The 16,029-nt window shown below is 37.6% G+C and overlaps 1 long non-coding RNA gene across 2 annotated transcripts; it reads right to left on the bottom strand.

Annotated features, from left to right (window-relative positions):
- Positions 1–893: 893 nt before the first annotated feature.
- Positions 894–15,519, bottom strand: LOC138723088 (uncharacterized). 2 transcript variants are annotated; one of them, XR_011337809.1, is made up of 4 exons: positions 15,380–15,519; positions 13,015–13,095; positions 10,623–10,825; positions 894–954 (listed from the first exon to the last, which is right to left on the bottom strand). It is a non-coding gene; the product is annotated as an uncharacterized lncRNA (long non-coding RNA). The 2 variants fall into 2 exon arrangements; XR_011337810.1 differs by lacking the exon at positions 13,015–13,095.
- Between the last annotated feature and the right edge of the window lie 510 nt (positions 15,520–16,029).

Here is a 16,029-nt window from a genome sequence, read left to right as displayed (position 1 = left end):
GATAGAGCAATTGCTGTTACACATCTAATTCCTTTAAACATAAAACAGAACTTCACAATGCCTCCATATTTGTTAGATGAGGCCATGATCCTTAAAACATTGCACAATATTTAATATTAATCACAGCAAAATTATATGCAAAGATCGGGGCTTGAAATTCAGTTGATTTGAAGGCATTAGTAAAAATACGTAACAGTGCTTGTGAAGCTCACTGTTTTCAGAAAATCCACAAGACTTTCACTCATTTAACCTCATCTTAGATCTTCTTGCCTCTCAGACATTTTTCTCTAAGAGATACACAACCTTATGAAGAGGTTTAGCAGAAAAAAGTGAGATAATACAACCTTTGCTATTTTATATTCAAATATATTATCATTCCACTGAGATATATTATCATTCTACTGAGCAAGGAGATAATCATAGAAATCCTTTTATGTTTGTATTTAATTCTGCGGTTTAAATTGGAAATATAGTGAATTATGAGTCTTCAGCTTTGTTTCAACCACATATGTATTCTTAAAGGCATAAAATAATTACCATAAAAATGCCATACCATACCAAACAAATGTGGTGCAGTATTACAGTTCAGTGTCAAAACTAAATAAAACATATATATATATGGTTCACATATATATTTTACCCAGCCTTTACTCTCAAAACATCAGCAGCTCTTTTAATGTTCATATCCTCAGCCACTGTCACCTAGGTACACACAGAAATAGGAATTTAAAGGAGGATGATGGAGAAGGTGTAAAAAGTGGTACAAAGGGAATGATTACTCTCTGTAGAAATGGAAAAGGAGTGTTTGAGTGACTCAAAATCTTATTGCTTACCTGCTCAAAAGAAGACCCAGATCATTCCAGTCTTGTAAAAGCCTTTTCCTCTGCAGAGTTTGGGGATGAAAAGTAAACCTCCATGAATGTGCTTGCTTGTACTTCTGGAGTTCAGAAGTAGCTGTGGAAGAAAATAGACATTGTTCCTCTTCTCACAAGCTGCATCTTCCTAAGTTTGCCTGCTTTTCCATGCAGACTCAAGTTACTTCTAATTGTCAGCAGTGTTCTCCTCAATCACAAGCAAGCATTTGAGGGTATGGTTTTCTATTCCAGTCATCCACTCTAAAAACAGAGGATTTGGAAGATGGTAGCAAGACCTATGCATTTGCTCTCTAGTGCTTTGAAACTATGGCACGGGAACTGCTTCTCCTATTGCTAAAGGAACAAGTTGGAAATATTGGATTTGTCTCAAGCATGAAGGGGGATGTTACCCTAAGAAAGATTAGCCGAGTGTGCTATTGCCACTTTTCACTATATTTAGGGATGAAATGGAAGAAGATCTTTAATTCTGCTGATATTTCAAGAGCATCACTTTGCATCTCTATCTTCTATCCTATAATTTTATCCATTAGAGAGGGGAGGGGGAAAGTTGGGAAAATGCAACCTAACAAATTCTAAAGTCAGTCTTGGGCTGCAAAATAAATCCTAGGTCAGGACTATTGATTATTCAGAGTTCATTCTTGACAGTGTCAAATAGGTGAGGAAGATGAAAACCTATCTCGAAAGCATTGTTACTAAGGTTATTAAAAATAAAATAAAATCCTGCAATGTCAAATAAAACTGTAAGAGGTTGGACTATACTCGACATTGTATTGCCACTGGATTTCTTGAACCTGTGTCAAATGCTAGAAATAAATCTACTTTCAGCTGTAATTGAAGATTCCTTTTTTCCAGGTAACTGTGCAGCCAGATAAAAGCTGATCCTTCAATTTTACAGGTGGTAGGAACTGAAAATTCATTGCCAATGAGACGAAAGGAGGCTGGACTTAAAACTTCAGGAAGATTTTTCAACAGGGCTATTCCATTTCTAAAGGAATGCGTCCACTCATGCTATAATCATTTTGTGATAGGAACCGTGTTGTCTGTGTTTTATACAACACTTTAATACGTAAAAATACATCTTGTTTTTCTTTTACTGAGTTCTGCTGAATTATCAGGGGGTTCTATGCTACCCTCTGTGTGTATGTGTGTGTGTATATATATATCTCAACTTTGAATTTACCATTTTTGCCAGGATAAAAGTAAACCTACTGCAACAGCAGAAGATGAGCTTCAATTCCAAAGTCCACGAGTTTCCAAATTACTTAGGTGATATCAGCTCTTCTGCAGCTGCTATGGCAGAAAATGTTATGGTCTGAGAATCCATTTCATAACAGCGGTACCCTGTAATTCTTAGCCACAACAGGCCATACAGCATTGCCTAAGAGGTGATGTCCATCCCATAGTGATCACTGATATACGTGTCAGCAGCTTTGAACTCACCTTCAGTGCAATACAATTAAGTGAAATTCGGTGGTACATAAACCACATACAGGCTGTTTACACAGGACTAGCATTATTCTGCAAATAAAATACAAGCTTGCTGCTGAGTAATGGAATAAAATACAGCAAAGATCAGAAATGAGGACAGTTCTAATTAATATAAGCAAAAGTATAGCATACCGTATAAGACAAAATTGCCCTTTGGAGACCGTGGGTTTATTACCAGTTTAAAAAATACGATTTTACACTTTAAGATACCAGCTCAATAGTCTCCAGAGTCAAGGCTTCTGCTTTCACTACTGAGCTGCTGTTTGGCTGAGCGTTACAGTTTCCAATTTGATCCTGCCTGAGACAGAAGCTTCCATGGTTGGTAGCACTGAAAACGCAAATTAAAACTTTGAAAAATTATATTAGTGGAAAAACATTCACTGTCATATACCACAGCTTTGTTTTGAGTCAGGCTTCTTTGAAAACTCTCAATTTAACCACTTACATCCTAGAAGATTTTCCATTCTCTGTGCTTATTCCTAAGGGGCACCAGCACAGTTGCATTGTTGCAGATCCTAAAGGAACCAAGATGATTAATGTAACTTTACCACATGAGGAGGATGTTCCCTGGATAATATACCTTGAACGCTGCATTTCCAAGAATAACTGCTACTTCTGAAATAAGTTTGTAGTTTGTGGGAGCTGTATAGTCATACTGCTGGGCACTTAGGTGGGCTTAGCAACCCTTATGAGGAACACAACATATTTATTCTGGCAAAGAATCACTCCACAAACACTGTATTCTTGTTATCTTTCTATAGCATCACACTGCAACAGAATTATGGTGGAACTTACAATCAGCCATACAGTACTGAAAGGGGCTACAGGAAAGCTGGGGAGGGGAGAATAGAGTTTTAGTGGTTTTAAACTGAAAGAGGAAATTTTTTTAAGCAACAGAGATGGAATCTACTAAAATATCTGTCCTAGAAGAATGCAGTAAAGCATTAATGGCAATGTAAGGCAATTACTTAGGTCTGGAAGATCTCGTCATCTTTTCCTAGGCTCAATGAAGTTGCACATAATTTCAGGCGCTAGTATATCAAATTCAAAGGTTTAGAAAATAGTCCTCATTGTCTACACCAAGACGATCATCAGGAACCCAGCAGAAGCTGCTGCTTTCTTCACATGTCTGCATTTCTAGAATAAGCTGCTGGATCCTAGCTCAAGCCCTCTTTAAGCTTACTAGGAGCTGGGAAATCAAGTCTCACCTGACCTAGGGATCATAATAACCCCCTACTCTTCAAAATCAAGATCCTCAGGAGATCAGTTGCACCTTTGAGAAGAAGGGGAGCTAAGAGCTTTACAAGAGGCTGTGAAAGCAACAAGGCCAGCGCAAGATTGATGCAGGATCTCACCTTTGTAAAACCAACTGATTCTGACTTCCAATCCCAGCTGAACTCTGGGAGCCCAGCTGCTAAACCTGATCTCAGGACTAAACTCTCCTTTCAACTACAGCCTCGTACACAGCAAGCAAAGATCACAGAGCAATTAAAAGGTGACAAACCTAGCAGTTGTACTAATATGGTTCCTATTAACTTCTCTCCCGTCTACCCCCAAAATGCCTTCTAAGTCCTGGATTCCTCTCAGCTTGTAGGGAATTGTGCTGACACAGTTAAAGGGAAGAATAGGAGTAATCATTTGCTCTCTCGCATTGATTCTGCCAGAGAAGCGTAAACAAAGCCTTCAAAGGGCCTGATCCAATCTTGCTGGAAAGCCAACGCCATTCCTCGCTAAATACATGAGTAACACATGTCTAAAGGAAAGGTCAAGCATCTGTGCACAAGATGTACATAATTCCACACAAAACCACCAGTCCATCATCCTCAAACAGATAATACAGATATTTTACTATTAAGGATTTAATTTCTTAGTTTGGCTCAGAATTTGTATGAGTTACTCCAGGAAACCTAGAGGGAAGGGAATTATGAAGGCAAGAGCAGAAGGTGTACGCGTTTAAACCATTTCTGTAAATCTCCATACAGAGCGATACAGACTGAAGGCAAGGCGAAAGCAACTATGATAAAGAGCATCTGGTCTATGAGAAGGTGTAGCACAACGAACTCTTTAAAGTGACAACCCTAGTACAGGGAAGAGCAGTGCTTACACCAAGCCCACAGGATGCTGCTCTTAGTAGATATTCTCTATGGCAAATGAAAATTAAACTGAACACTTTGGCAGGGTGAAAACGTAGTGAAAATTTCTTGCTTATATGCAATAAGGAAAATTCATTGAATGTGGGAAAATAACTCAGAAAGCAGCTTAATGGTCCTAAAGTATGAGCCAAACCCTCAAAGCCTCTGAGATGGGCAATATTTAGCATTCTACCACTCTGAATAATCACTTTTTTGGGAGACAGAGCCAACTTCATCTCCTGGGTCATAAATTTATTAGAAAGTTGCAAGAAAAGGATGGTATTGCAATGGTCTGGGTCCTGGGGAGAAATTCTTTCTGTCCTGTGTAGGCCAAGAGCAGCTACATATGAAAAAAGAAATTTGTACATGGTGAGAGGTTGTATATATTTGGGCCTGCAGGAATAATTAAATGCTGTCATTGGTTGTGCTTAGGTAGGAGAAAAGGAATGAGAAACGGTCGTGTTCTTTGTCTCTGTGTCACCAGAGGTTCCGTAGCCAGGCTTCATAATGTATTTTTTTTCAGCTTTACTTGTAGCATAAGAACAACAGCAACAAATAAAGAGAACAACGAGAAAAGCCTCAGAAAACACAGCAGTGGGGCAGGAGACCAAGGTGCCATACAAAATAAATAAGGACCAGCGAGTCAGACCACATCAATATTGTAGGTCAGCGAGAATGTCTAGGAGTAAGCCTGTGTATGATTTCTGCAATTAAGAGAAGAAAATCCTTTGACCCCATAGCATGTCTGCAGAGATGAATATCCCATGGCTACAATTAAAAATGTTGTTCGAGTTGGTTGACCCTCTCTGCACATACACCCTGAGCTTTTAAAGTGTTTGTTCTTTAAGGTGAAAGGAAGAGATCATGATGGTAAAAGAGGTCGGGTCTAGAACATAACTGAAATGGAAGTTGCCGCTAGCAAATTTCACTTCACCTTTATTTCTTAATTGCTAACTTGACTGTTTAAAAAAAAGAAAAGAAAAGCAAAAAAAGATTTGCTTTCAAGGCCAGATTCATATTGTATTTTCCTCTCTGTTTATCAATAGATCTAATTTTGCTCATTTGATTTAAATAAATCAGCTTAAGCTTAAACACCTTTGGTTCAGAATGCAGATGTACATCCAATGACTACTAGGGCTCTCTCTCAATGGAAGCTAAACGATCTTACAGCTACTTACAGTCATGCCCTGCTTTTTTCCAGCAATATACATAACCTTTGTTACACAACCATAAGGAATGCAGAACTCCCAGACTGCTGTTTAGTGAAAAACAGTAATATGCTTTTGGTTTTCCCTGTCTATTGTTCAGTGACCTACAGCAATGCCAGCAACGTGTGCAGGGCTACATCTGTTAGACATAGTGCTGTTTCCTACAGCTTCCCATATAATTCTTCACAAACTACTTCAATAGTCGAATTAATCATATCTGCAGTTGGCATAAATCAACGTAGCTTCCTTACAGTTAATACAATGATACTGATTTATGCCAGCATATATTTTAATTAAAAAAAGTTTGCTGAGCCACAGTTTGATGCAGAGACATTGTTTAATTTGTTCCCTTTCTGCATATTTTCTTCCCAATGAAATGCAACAGCAGAATGTTCACAGTGAAAAATTAGAATTGGTATGGATGCACAAAGGAAAGGTGTATGATGCTTACAAAAGGTGCATAATAATGCTGATCTCACTCATTTTATAAATCACATTTCTAATCCCATTATGTTGCTGTATTCCATCAATCAATCTAATATCATTAATATTACTTGAGCTTTGAGAGGGGCACGTTTGCAGAGGGCATGCATTTCCTCCGATAGTTCCTTTTACCAAAAGCTCCCTCCCCTCTTTTTTATTGTTCTGTGAGCGAAAAAGTATTGGGTTGATTACTGCATTGCATTGTGTAAATATGAACAAAAGAGAAACATCTGTCCATTAGTCTGGAGGTGTCTGGCCTTCCATTGCTCAGCTTTCTGTAGCATTTGACTGTGCTGAAGTAATCACATTTTAGCTTTTAGAAAACATACCTTTAATTATACAGTTATCTTCAAGACAAAGGAAAAAAAAAAAAAAGATTTTCTTGGCTCTCGGAAGGCAGCATTTCATGCCCTGATGGTTTTTTAAAAGGAATTGAAAAAGTAAGTCTGAATAGTTTGAGAATAAATTACTCCAACATGAAGTGAGCTCTCATTCACCAATACTTACAAATAGCTCAAGCAAAGATAAAATAACGTGTATTGTAATTAATATTTTAATTTGCTAAGAAAAGCTAAATAGTGATTAAACCCCTTCCCCTCCTCCTTCCCCCGATAATAATGAAGCTAGGCAATTTCAAGAGAAGCAGAGCAGCCAGGAGTTTAATGTCGTTGATTAAGAACATGTTTCCATGGTGGCTATTATGTCCCTCTTTAAAAGATGAAAACAAAACCAAGCCTTATTTCCTTTTAGAGCTACAGGGTTTCTTCTGCCTTCATAAGACAGACAACAAGAAAATGTTTAGACATAATTAAAGGCAATTAGGCTCATCAAGGCTCATTCCTGGTCTAGTTCCACTTCTTCTCCCTACAATGTGTGCTAATTGCTTCTTCAACATACCAAGTAGCATGGGCTATTTTTTCGTGCACTTCCACAAACAAGACAATTTGGTCATTACCAGCTTTGACAGTCTGAATAAGAGACTTTTTTGCTTGCTTTTGTAAAGATTTATGCTACGTGTCCCATTGAATCGGAAAATAAAGAATAATAAATTAACATTTAGCGACTGTGTAGTACCTTCTGCTAGAGGATCTAAAAGTTCTTTAAAAACATTAATGAATTAATTCTTTCAACAATTTTGTATAATAGGTATCATAATCATAATTTTGTGGACTACTGAACATAGACACAAAGAGGTTGTGTAGCACATTTAGTGTCACAGTCAACACATTATGATGTTGGTCTCCTGTTCGCACACAATGATAGTATTAGCTTGTTTGCCATAAACATGCTTCCTGTCTATCTGATTTTGATTCACTGATAGCAAGGTAATTTAGGGTATTTAAATGTCTAAACTTTAAAGAAAGGCTTCTAGAGGGAAATTAATTAAAGGCGGATATCCAGAACCAGATACAAAAATATTCAAGAGCATCTCCACAATATGTTGCAATAGAGGCTATTAGGTAGTTTAGTTTTTAGCAGAAAAGCACAACTCTCTGATTATCTATTCCTGACAGCACAGTCATGACTGCTTAGCTCCCACTGACCCCTTCACACAACACTGCAACTCACCTACCCAACTCAACAACTCTCCAACCTTGAAAGCATTTGGATGCCACACACATTCAATTTCTCCACCAGAAAATGTCTCTACTGCTTCTTAGTCCAGAACACACAACCAGGAATCTTCATGCGTGACTTTACAATTTTGAACACGCTTTTATGATTTTGAACATTAATGAAAAATACCTCCTCCAATACTGCCCAGGGAGGTGGTTAAGTCACCTTCCCTGGAGGTGTTTAAGGCATGGGTGGACGAGGTGCTGAGGGACATGGTTTAGTGTTTGATAGGAATGGTTGGACTCAATGATCCAGTGGGTCTCTTCCAACCTGGTTATTCTATGATTCTATAAGTTTGCTTGCATATTCAGCACATAAGAAACTGCATTAATTTCACTTCTTAGTACACAGCAACTTCTTCATGTATCACAAATCTTATATACAAATAACTCTGAATGATGTAGGTACCAAACTCCCAAAGTCCATAATTTAGACACTTATCCTATCTTCTCATCATCTAGACCTGTCTAGTAAATATAATCAAATAGATTAGGCTTCTCATAGAACAGGAGTGCTCATTCATCACATGTAAAACCTGAATAATTCTCTGCCTTAGAGAGACTTAAGCTCACGTGTCCAACCTCCTACTTCCCTCTTTACAAAACCATGAAGTGAAAGAAAAGAGGTACTTAACTCTTGGTTAAAGTATTTCGGTTTGATACATATTTAATAATTTTTTAAAAAAAGAAGAATGCAGGCAACTACATAAGCAATATCAATAACATATCTGAGCTTTGCAGTTCCATCTCTACCACAGGCAATGTTTTGAGTGGTAAGAGAAGGGCTGAAATCTGCAGAAGATGAAGAGTTTGAGGGGGATGGTGTATATATATAAAAAAATATATATATAAGCTAATACATACCAGACATTTACCTGATGTTCACACTCCAGGCTTTTAACTGAATCCAATGCAAGTCTGGAGCACTCATAATAAAAGCAACCTAGGGTAGAATTTCCAGAGCCTACCTCTTGGATTCCATCCACTTCTAAGCTTCCTTTATCTACTACATTTTTGATCAAGGACAATAGATATTTTCAAAGGCCTCAGCTGAGACGATACCAAGGTTTTTCTTCTCCTGAGAACACGAAGTCCATTAGTAGAATCCTTGTTCTCATGTACTCCCTTGAAGCTGCTCTTTTCAGCCTTTACCTACAGCAAATATCAATCACAAGATATTATGAAATAACATGTTCATGTTTTCTAATATTAAACTCGCTGGGTCTTAACTGCTTTCAACTCTATTACACCGAAAAATGCAAAGAAATTTCCCTTCTAATCCCCTCAAAGTGATTGTCTACATGCACAGAAGATAGAGATGCCAAGTTTCCAGCTGGAACTGTTCATATATTGTAGAAAAAAAAAACCAAAGAAAGATAAAAAGGTGGGGCAATAGGGTCTTGAAAGATCTGGAATTTAAATAAATAAAGCACTGCTATAGTTACTAATTGCAACCAGTTTGCCTAGCTCCTGCTCCCCAGTGCAAAGGAAAGGTAATTTCAGCATCCCAAATATGCTTTTCTATCTCCCTCTCTTCAGCCTGCGCATCACCCCTCCAGCTACGTATTTAGCATCACCCCCATGTTGACTGTAAACTCTGTGGCATTTTATTCCATTACTTTGCCATGAGCTCCCTATAGGAGTTTATGATGAGGCATTTTCAAGACTTAACTTGTTGAAAAGCACCACATAGATCTAGTAATCTAATCAGTCTTCCCTTCCTTGCTCTTTTTTTAAGACTCCAAAGCAGTTTTGTTTTTCAAGGTCTGTATATTTGGTCTTTCCACAGGTGGGAGTCTACACCTGCCTGATACTCTGCACAACACAAAGAGATTCAGTACAATTTGGACTGTGCACAGTTGGCATTATTGTTTCAAAAAACAAAACAATTTATAGCCAGTTTTTAAAAAACAATTCTTTACGTAAAAACACCCTTAGTACTTACATGAACTTGATGGTTTTATGCCTTCTCAAAAACCTATCAAATGGACAAGAACGTACTTCCATGTTGTAATAAAGGGTATCCATTCCTATTTTATCTAAAAAGAATGGTTTTTTTAGAATAAGGGCTACAGAATATCTGGTGTCTATCACAGAATTCAGCCTTCCAAGAAAACAAAGCACATACTTACCTATCACTACATGGAGGTAGTATGAAAAGGGCAAAAATTACAATAAGGAATAGTTGGTGCTTCAGATGTCCATTTCCAGCTCTCAGGCATGATACTCCTATTTTTTATAGTATATGTTTTACCACACATTTCTTACACCACAGGTGAATCTATTCTAGGGTCGCAGAGGCTGGATTCAATATGACTAGATACAAGGCAATCCAACAAGAGTGATTTACAGCATGTCATTTGTGTGAAACAAATTGCCACCTAACCTATAGGATCTATGTTTGTATCTGGTTGAAGGAGATAACACTGTTTGTGAAGTACATCACATTTGTTATCTTGCTATAACATGGATTTCCCTTGAAACAACTTGCTTTTGCATCACTGGTGAATAGGTGGAAGAAATGGAAGAAATTTAGCACGGGTGCTTTCATATGAAGAAAAGAAATGGATGCCCTTACACTAAGATCTCCGGTTTAATTCTTAACATACATACAAGTTCAACTTGACTTCACCCAGTGAGGGAAACAACTCTGACTTGTCATTTACAGACATTGTCCTTGAAGGGATTATTCCTATTATTCTTTAATTTGTCCTTGATTAAAATCCAGATTATGACCCAAGATCATAATGCTGACTGCTGAAATCACTCATATAAATCCAATTACAATTATTACTCAATGGCATATGAGTAATTACTCACGAGTGGGAGAAATGACTGCAAGCATTTCCTTTAATCCTGAAACTTTTCTCTTCAGAGACTCTTTCAGTCTTTGGCTTCTGACCTGGTTACACGCTGATCTTCTATTCTGCCTCTCCTGTTCTTCCTTGTCATTTTTACTCTTGTTGATGTTCTTATTGAGTAAACTGGCTTCAGGACATGTTTAAGCACATTAACATTGCAACCTGGAGAAGGTAGTGAAAGTTGTTAAAATGTAAATTCTCTTATGTAAATCTTTTTTTCCCATTTTAAGTTAATGCCAATGAAAAAACATAAAGACCCTCAAACACTATATCTAATATCAGTAAAATAAAATTAACCAAAATCAGCTGTCAAGACATGAATTTAGACTTTCTCTTAGTTTCTTTTGTGATTTTTTTAAATTCTTAAATATGAAGTTTATCAGTCAAACTGTTGAGGTTATTATCCATGGAAAATGGGAATGTAAAATGAACACCACTGCCCCCTAAAAAGTGAAGAAAGCCTTGAAACTGCACAAAGGTACCTCAGTAAAAAGCCACCCGCTGTACTTCACTGTAAGGTCTGCTTCAGCATAGGGTTTGGACAGGATGACCCCCAGAGGTTCATTCAAACCTCAGTCATTCTGTGGTTTTGTGATCTTTCTGATCTGCTCTCCCAACCTTTCAGAAGTTCTTGCTATGCCTTCTCTTGCTTGTCCCATAGAGTTGGAATCCTAGGCATCTGTGGTGCTTAGCATTGTCACAACTACTTTCAATGCATTGCTGGATATATTACCACGTGCTATCTTGGTGAATTAAGTGCTATCTCACTCTTTCCATTTCCATTCTTTCTCTTGGCAGCCTTCTAGACATCTATTTTCTCTTGCCTTGGCATATTCCTGACAGTTAGCAATAGTAACTTTTGTTAGACAGGTGCTTCTGCATCTTTACAGAAAACTGTACACCAATTAAAGGAAAACTATCAGCTTATCTAGATAAGTTGTCTCCCATATTACAATTCTGAATTCCCAGCATTTGGAAGTAGGGGTCCAATAAGTGTGTAAAAGCCACAAATTATAGGTAAAATTCTCAGCTGAGTAACTCTGGGGTAATCCAATTTTAGGTTATGGGTACAAACACATCAGCTGATCATTTGCACTCGCACACACACGATTTTTCAGGCAAGTTATTTAAATTTGCTGCTACAAACAGAATATTTGCAACATAAGTAGGCACAGAGAATTCTGGGTATATCATGCATAATTAAAAAACATTGGCCAAAGGTTTCCTCCCTAATGAATTTTCCCTAAGAAGTAACAATTCTAGAACCTCTGTTAGAAATGCCTGGAAGCATTACCATTAAAAACCAAACCAAAACAAAACAGATTTTTCTTCTAACTGCATGCTTTTTTCTTTCAGCATAGAAAAGACACAGCTAGTGTACTTTTCTTGCCATAGTTACTGCAAAGCTTTCCCAGGATGCTGTACCTAGTCAGACACCATTAAAATAATCAGCAAATAGAAATGTCTTCAACCTAGATTTAAAGCCACAGCTTGATCCAGCAGTTAAGATCTTGGCCAGGAATGTGTTCCACAGTCACCATCCATAATGACTGAGGGTCAGAGGCTACTTTGTGGCTCACAAGTGCAAATGGAAGAGCAAATGTACTGGAGTTCACTTACTGCCAATTGTTAAGGCCAAGGCTTGTTTTGCAATAGGGCATGGAAGATTAAAATAACACAGGAAACTTGGCTAGAGGATAGGTCCAAGTGGACCTTGAAGGAAGTAATTACTTTGCACTACTGTACTCCCTCTTCCTCCCTCTGCTTTTTCCCTTCTTTATGTGCTTAATTGTAAATTACCCTCCACTCCTTCTATCCCTCTTTTAGCTCTTCCTTGTACCAGTGAAGTGACACAAAAGTCCTGGTACTAAATTCCTGCTGTAAAACCAGTGCCAGTACTTGGCGTCTATGAGCTTCACAGCACTTTGAGCACTGGAGCTAGTGACATTATGAAGCTTGTTAACGTAAAATCTTCTTTGTGTTACATTTTTTGCAATACGTTTCACAAAAATCTACCCCAGGGAGCCAAGGGGCAGTTGCTTCTTTATTACATTTTAGAAGAGCCACATTATTAGCGTTCCAGTCTATATATTATGAAATTAAGTGGATACCCTTGGGGTTAATTCCTTGTTGTAATTGTAATGAAAAGAAACAATTTCTAACCCTCCATTTAAGATCTATAACTATTAAAATCCACTAGTCCTAGTGACTCCTGGGGCCAGTGAAGTACTTCAGCGTATATGAAAAAGGGCACTCCTACAGTGTCCAATATCAGTAATTTATAAAAATAACAGCCTCCGAGTGGGAAAAATAACAAATGACTTTCCATTGAGCCCCTCCCTGCTGTTTACCATTGCATGCTGGATTCATCAACTACGTCAAATTATATGCATATCGAAATTATGGAGCTAGGTTTCAAGATTATATTTCACCTAGAGAAGGAAAGGTAGAGCAGGAATCAGATAATACAATGATTAAATACAAGGGAAAAACAGGCAATACAGCCATAGAGAATCTTCTGAGGAAAAAAAGTTAAGTAGTAACATTTTTTTTTTTTCAGAAGCTTCTCCGTAGTAACCAAACCCACTTCAATAAATTTTGAGTGATAATAAACACTTTATTTAAAGTAATCAAAGATTAATATTCTATTTAAAAAATACTAACTTCCCTCTGAAAATGCTTATTTTATTCAGTTTGAGAGATACAGAGTGGGAACAGTGCTATTCCCTATTTTCAATGTCTTTATTGTGTTTGCAGCTGTAATTTTTGTGACAATTTCTGCTCACTAATGATTTCCTACTGACTTTACTATGGCCAGCTTTCATATCGAATGATCATACAACGGTTTGGGTTGGAAGGGACCTTAAAGATCATCCAGTTCCACTCCTCTGCCATGGGCAGGGACACCCCTCACTGGACCAGGCTGCCCAAGGTCCCATCCAGCCTGGCCATCCAGGGATGGGGCAGCCACGACTCCCCTGTGCACCCAGGGCCTCACCACCACCACAGGAAAACATTTCTTCCTAAGATCTCCTCTACATCTCCCTTTTCAGCTTAAAATCATTCCCCCTCATCTTATCTCTGCACTCCTTGATAAAGTCTCTTTCCCCATCTTCCCTGTAACCCCTTTAAGTACTGGAAAGCTGCTATAAGCTCTGTTCAGAGCCTTCTCTTCTCCTGGCATCATCATCATATGTGCCAGGTTTCATCATCTCTCCTACATGCTTGTACCCCCTTTTCACTTTTCAGAATGCTCAAAAGAGAGAGAGAAATATTTTCAGAAATGAGATGAGAAAAAATGGATTTGAAAACTGCAGTAGTTAAAGGGAACTGCACTACAGGAACCTGTTATTAAATCATTTTTATGGACTGACTAGGTTTCAATTTGGCAGCAAACCTTTAGCATGTAATTCAGTTTGTTAGTAGCAAAATAAAATGTGCATCATCAGATAGCGTCTTCCAATTTAATGTGCTTATTAAGATCATTGTTTCTATTAAGCTAAAAATTGTATAAGTGCATTATTGTCTAACACAGCAGAAATTCCCGTTTGGGGATGCATGTATGCTGAGTGGATGTACTAATTGAAGAAGGAGAGTTTTCTAGGACTTTAAGTTACCCTGTGAATAAGAACATCCCTTTAAGATTTCAGGAATGGACTGTATTTTTGATAAAACTACTTGTTTAGCTGTTGTTGACATAGCTTTAATGGCATTTATCGCTCCCCTTCTATTCATCGTAGTATAAACTCCTTTAGAAGAAAGGAATAGGGCATTAGTGGTCATGAAAGAAATAAACAGTAGTTGGTTTAAAAAATACCATTGTACCAGCTAATAAAATATGATGTAAATTGCTGTGTACGGAGGCTTTTAGACTCTCTTGGTTATTTTTAAGGGAAAGAAAGAATGAGCCATCATTTTACATGTCACAGATCAACGAAAAATAGGTTTAGGTTTTGTAAATTTTCGTATTTATTGTAAAATCATATTAATGTCACCTGTTACTATTGGCAAGCCATGCTGGAGAGTGGCCTTTTTCTCCAACGCTCACAAGCCGTTTTCAGATCTGATCATTCACAGCTTGTGCATTCTCTGCTCATTGCACCAACCACTGAAACCAGCACCGCCTCCTCAGGCTGCTACCTTAGCAAGACTTCAACTGCCAGCTTGAAAGGACTAAGACTCGTTACTCTTGCCTGCTTTCAAGGATTAAAGAAAGTTGTAGCACTATACAATAATTGCAATAGAACATGAAATTGTAAAGCTGGTAAGGAACTACAAATACTTTTGTTTTTATCATCGGTTCTGCTTAATGTGCTGAATATATGGGTCTTTAACAATGGACGATTATTAGAACTTACATAAAGTGAGCAGGTGGCCTCCATCTCATCAGACAGCTGTTAGGATCACATCTAATGAAGATAAAGAGAACTATTGTCAATAGAAGGCTGCAAGTTTAACAGTTTTCATGATCATGACATCCCTTTTAATAAATCAAGATCTGATCAGAAAATACATGGCTATCCCTAGGAAGCAGAACACTTTCTAACATTGATTGTGCAGATGGTAGAAAGAACTGTGCTTCTCAAGGCCAGTTGCTAATTATCCAGCATCAAATATGGTTAGGATGACTGCTGGGCAAGTAACTGAGCAGAATGTTGATACTGGGAACCTCAGCAAGAATTGGAAATCATTAAAAATTAAAGAGGGAGCTCTGACCTTTGAACTTCTGATCATATCTTCCTTATGTCATAGAAATGAGTTTATTCAAACCTGTCTCCACATCCCTGTAATTTCATTGCTGATCATGTACTGAAGGCAGCTTTCCTGAAGTGAGACAGAACAACACACTGATAAGGCTGAGGAAGCCATTGTCCCAATTTGCAATAAAAAACATATCAATTTTATTCAAGAATAATATATTCAATTTTATTCAGAAATAACATACAGAATTTTGGCATTAAATGCTACCAATAAAGCCATATAAGTGCTGAGAATGGGTCCTTATTATATGTGAGGGAGCACGCACAGGGGGAATGTTATCCCTGTTTAACAGACAAAGATGCTCTAATACCTCTGAGATGCTGGATCTGTGTAGCCTTTGGATTACACCTATTTTATAATTTTAGTACAAATATTATTTGTACTATGAGTGCTTTTAGTCAAGGCAAAATTCATGTTAGGAAGTTGAAAATAAACATAAAGCACAGCACAGATGCTAACATCAAGTTACACATTGAATAATTGCAGTATAACTGCCTAAAAATTTATTGTCATTTCAGTTCTATAGCGAATCTCTTAGTTTTTCTTACTTCTATCCCTTACTTCTGCAAATATGAACATAACTACATTTGTGAAAGAATTTATTC

The sequence above is a fragment of the Phaenicophaeus curvirostris genome, chromosome 8 (assembly GCF_032191515.1).
Source record: "Phaenicophaeus curvirostris isolate KB17595 chromosome 8, BPBGC_Pcur_1.0, whole genome shotgun sequence".
In the NCBI taxonomy this organism is placed as follows: Eukaryota; Metazoa; Chordata; class Aves; order Cuculiformes; family Cuculidae; genus Phaenicophaeus; species Phaenicophaeus curvirostris.
Note: the sequence above shows the minus strand (reverse complement) of the source record. Positions and strands in the feature narration are given on the sequence as shown.